Here is a 5598-nt window from a genome sequence, read left to right on the forward strand (position 1 = left end):
CCGATTACAAGGAAATTCCACCACCAAGAGTATGATTACATAGCAACAAAAGAATCACGGAGAAACCAAGAAGCGCAATAACCTTAACAAAACAACAAGACATAATAAGCACGTGATAACCACACTGACAATCACAACATTTTGGACACATAGCATATATACACGGGGTCATAGAGGAATTTCCAATTAAGAGATAATAAAACAATAAGGAGAACAATTAATTCAGTTAAGGCAAATAAGTCCAAGTAACAGGTAAGAGTTAGAGGAAGGCTAACAACATCGTATGGAGCATATAGAGGTAAATTATGCAATTAGATAACTCAATCATCACGGAATACTTCCCACATAATGAACATAAGAACCTAAGAACCCTAAAGGCGATTTTCCCACAAATAAGTCCGAGCACACACTCGTCACCTCGCGTGCACGGACTATAATTAGCATAGAAGACTCAAATCCTAAGGGGAAGTCCCCCACACAAGGTTAGGCAAGATACTTACCTCAATCCGGCCAATTCAATACTCAATTTAGCTTTTCCTTTACCAATTCATTAACGCTCGGCTAAATCTAGCCAAAAAACGACTTGAATACATCAAACAATGCAAGAGAAAACAATTTCAATTGACAAAACTATGATTCTTATACAATTTACAAAAAGTCAACAAAAGTCAACTCCCCGGGCCCACACCTCGGGACCCGACAACATTTATAAAAACCGAACACCCATTCACCCACGAACCCAAATATGCAATTATTTTGAAATCCGACCTCAAATCGAGGTCTAAATCCCCAAAATTTAAAAATCCTAATCTCTACCCAAAAATCCCAATTTTTACCATGAAAACTCTAGATTTTTGGTTGAAATCTTGTTAAAAATTGTTAAGGAATGAAAGGAATTAGTTAGAGATCAATTCCAATGATTTAGAGAAGTTTGGGTCTTTGGAAAATCGCCTATGGAGGTTTAGGGTTTGAGAAAGTTGAAAAATGGGTGAAAATCCCGTCAAAAATCTCACTTAACAGGCCTCAGATGTCGCATTTGCGACCCGGGGTTCGCAATTGCGTACCCTCGCAATTTGCGAATAAGGCAGGGCTGGCAGAAGTCGCATTTGCGAGAAAAAGTTCGCTTTTGCGAACTGGGCATCGCAATTACGATGAAAAAGTTCGCATTTGCAACCACACCAGAAACCAATAATTTTTTCCGACACAAAAATGAGCATAACTTCCTCATACGATGTCCAAATTCGATGATTCTTTTTCCTATGGCTCCGTAATTTCGATACGGATATAATATTTCAATAAAAACTGAATTTGGATCTCATTTTCTCAATATGGTATCATTTTTGCTTGAAGAAACGACGATGAAGCATCCAAAAACAAGCGCAACATAGCCTAAACCTATCTGAAACTCACCCAAGTCCTCGGGGCTCCGAACCAAATATACACGCAAGTCTAAAACATCATACGGACTTGATCGTGCAATCAAATCATCAAAATAACATCAAAAACTATGAATTTAACCTCAAAACTCATGATTTTCTAATTTTTCAACCGGACGTCCAAATCACGTCAAATCAATTCCGATTCTTACCAAATTTCACAGATAGGACTTAAATATCGTAACAAACCTGTACCGGGCTCCGAAACCAACATACGAGCCCGATACCAACGAGTTTAAATATTAATTCATTTCTTTATTTCCTTTAAAAACCAGCACAATAATTTTCTTCAAAAATTATTTTCTAAGGTTAGGGATCTCAGAATTCAAATTCCGGACATACGCCCTAGTCCCATATTTTACTGCGGACTTCTTGGGATCGTCGGAACACAGATCCGGGCCTGTTTACCAAAAATATTGACCAAAGTCAACTAAAAATCAAGTTTTAACTCTAGAAATTTCTATTTTTTTCATATTGTCACATAAAAGCTTTCCGGTTTCACGTCCGGACTGCGCACGCAAGTCGATACACATAATATGAAGCTGCTCGTGACCTCAAACTGTCGAACCAGATGCAATTGCTCAAAACGACCAGTTGGGTCGTTACACAAGAAAAATTCTAATACATGAAATTTAGTTAAGTCTAAAGTCCTAAATATTAGAGAAATAATTAAAGCCCTAAATATTAGAAAAATGATAAATAACTGTCTTGTCCAATATAATATCTAATTTTAGTGTACGTACATTGTACATGTGCATCATGTTAATCAATATAAAACGTATACACAAATTATTGAAAAATATCAATGGAGGTTAAATTAAACTCAATATATGTTTGATGATGAAAATAAATATTAGCAAATTGATACAATATATGGTTGAATTCAACAGTTTCTGAATAAATTTAGTGTAATTAGTTCTATAGTATATATAGTTATAAATATTTTATTATAAAAAATACAAATATGCTATGTTGTTGTATCTCATCTTGCATCTCTTTGTAAACTCTACGTTCATATTGTCATTATACAAAAAAAATAATTGTGCGTTCAAAGTTAATCAAAATTATAGACAAGCCAAATGGACCTCTTCGTGAGTAAAAAAGTTGCACGGAATTCTTATTGATCTAAGTCTATATTCCCTTCTTTGAACGTTCATCCAATGCCAAATAAGAGTTAATACTATTCTAAACTCATTTCGAATGTACTTTGCTAATAACAACTTTGAAATTTCAAAGTTCACAATGTTGAGGTCAATTTTTCAAAATTAAAGAGGAAAAAATGCCAAATTTAAAGTCATTTCAGAAGTTCCAATACATTAGTTTATCGTAAGTTTAAAAATTTAACTACAGTTATAATTTCACATAGTATGGCCGTAGCTTAATTTATTTCTGAATTACTACCGTATTAATTCAGACTTCTAAAAATTTAAAATTAAAATTAAATCAAAACTCTTAAGAAACTAACAGGAAAAAGCGAACATGCATTGCTAATGGATGTTCCATATTTTTAGGTTATCAATTATTGGTAATTTGGAGAGAAAAAATACTAATACATACCTCATAGGCTAAGAATTAAAAAAAAATTAGTGGCCAAGTACTAAATTCTAAAAGGATATGTGACGACCCAAAGGGTCATCGCCTGTTTTTAATTAAATTCTATGACTCTGAGGCCTTAAAAACCTCATTTAGAGTCGCCTCGATTTGCTTGCGTAGTCCGGGCGCGTAGCCGGAAAGCTTAAATATGAAATTCTGTGAAAAATGCTAAGTTTTTATATTAAAATGAATAAATTTGGCCTTGGTCAACGTTTTGGGTAAACGGACCCGGACCCGTGATTTGACGGTCCCGGAGGGTCCGTAGGAAAATATGGGACTTGGGCGTATACCCGAAATCGAATTCCGAGGTCCCAAGCCCGAGAAATGAATTTTTTTAGAAAAAATTATTTTCTGGAAATGTTTAAGAAAATTGGAAACGAAATCTGATTAGAAAGCGATGGTATCGGGCCCGTATTTTGGTTCCGGCGCCCGATACAGGTCTTATATATGTTATAAGTCTTTCCTGTGAAGTTTGGTAAGAAACGGAGTCCGTTTGACGTGATTCGGATCTAAATTGCGAAAATTCATGTTTAAAGGAGTTTTGAGAAATTTCATTGACCTTGAGGTTTAATTCGTTGTTCATGATGTTATGTTGGTGATTTGATTACACGAATATGTTCGTAGGGCGTTTTTGAGGTCGTGTGTATACTTGGGTCTGAGTTCCGAGGGCTCGGGTGAGTTTCGAGTGGGTTCAGGGATGCCTTAGGCCTAGAAAATCAGATGTTGCAGGTTCAGGAGTTGCAGGTCTCTGAACCCTCTAATGCGGTCCGCGAGAAATCGCGTGCGACCGCAGAGGGGCCAGCGCGGCCGCGGTCGCCTTTGTGCGGGGCGCGGTGAAGGCTGTGCGGCCGCAGTCGGCTTTGTGCGGTCCGCACAGGGTGCTGAACTACAGGTCTTCAGGTAAGTCTGTGCGGACGCGGTCCATTTAATGCGGTCCGCACAGGGGGTCTCAGAGGGGTATAAATAAACGGGATTTTCAGTCATTTCTCACTTTTTAAAACCCCAAAAACATAAGAGGCGATTTTTCAAACAACCTTTCTTCTCCAAAACATTGGTAAGTGATTTCTAACTCATTTTCTTCACTCCTTAACACCTTTTAACATGATTTCAACTTCCAATCACCGCTTTTCATGGGGGAACTTGGGTGTTTTGGGTCGACCCTAGGTTTTTCNATTGGGTGTTTTGGGTAGAACCTAGGTTTTTCTAAAATTGGAGATTTGGACCTCAATTTGAGGTCCGATTTCAAAATAAATTATATATTTGAGTTCGTGGGGGAATGGGAATACGGGTTTTGGTTCGAACCTCGGATTTTGACCACATGGGCCCGGGGGCAATTTTTGACTTTTTGCGTAAGACTTTGAAAAACTCATTTTCATGCATTGGGGTATATTCATTTAGCACTTATTCATGTAATTAAGTAATTTGTGATTAGATACGAGCGAATTGGCGGTGGAATCAAGGGGTAAAGCTATAATTGAGGCTTGAGTTGTGTTCAAGGCATCGAGGTAAGTGTTTGGTCTAACCCTAGCTTGAGGGATTAGGAGTTGAGTCTTATTTGCTATTTGCTTCTTGTTGAGTACGACGTATAGGCATAGTGACGAGTATCAATACATTGGTGTCGAGCATGACCGTAAGTCTTAAATTGATAGTTGTTGTGTTCTTAAATGACACTTCGGATGTTTTAAATTGATGACTCTTGATATTGAGTAAAGATTTAGTTTATTCTCGTGGACTTTATTTATGCTTGAGTACCGGTATTAATCGAGCTGAGTAAAAGTTGAGCTAGGATTTGGATATAGCTGATTCTCCCTTGCCGAGACGGTTGCTTTGATATTGTTGTTTCCTTGTCGGGAAATTATTATTATATTGCTTTTGTTTCTTTGCCGGAAATTTTATTGTGACTTTGTGTTGACTTGAAATAGGAGCGGGTGGTACGCCTACCACAAGGTATTGATGAAATGGGAGCGGGTGGTACGCCTACCACAAGGTATTGATGAAATGGGAGCGGGTGGTACGCCTACCACAAGATTGATGGAATGGGAGCGGGTGGTACGCCTACCACGAGATTAATGAAATGGGAGCGGGTGGTACGCCTACCACGAGATTAATAAAATGGGAGCGGGTGGTACGCCTACCACGAGATTTAAATGGTACGCCTACCACGAGATTTAATCATTGAGAAATGGGATCGGGGTTGCACGCCTGCAATGAGATATGTACTGACAGTGAAATCAGCTTTTATTTTCCCTTATCCGTGTTAGAGCTAAATTATTGATGTCCTTTATTATTTTCTTGAAATTCTGTAATATTTGCTATCCCCGAAGCATGTTCCCCTCCCATTTAAAATGTTGTTCTTGCTATTTTCCCGTTGTAGATATATATATATAACTGCACAGGTTTATGTGGTAGTCCTGTCTAGCCTCGTCACTACTTCGTCGAGGTTAGGCTATGCACTTACTAGCACATGGGGTCGGTTGTGCTGATACTACACTCTGTGCTCTTTTGCACAGATCCAGGTACCGGACACTAGCAGTAGCTCGGGAGCCAACCTTCAGTCCACCGAGACTCC

This window comes from Nicotiana attenuata, chromosome 12 (genome assembly GCF_001879085.1).
Source record: "Nicotiana attenuata strain UT chromosome 12, NIATTr2, whole genome shotgun sequence".
NCBI lineage: Eukaryota > Viridiplantae > Streptophyta > Magnoliopsida > Solanales > Solanaceae > Nicotiana > Nicotiana attenuata.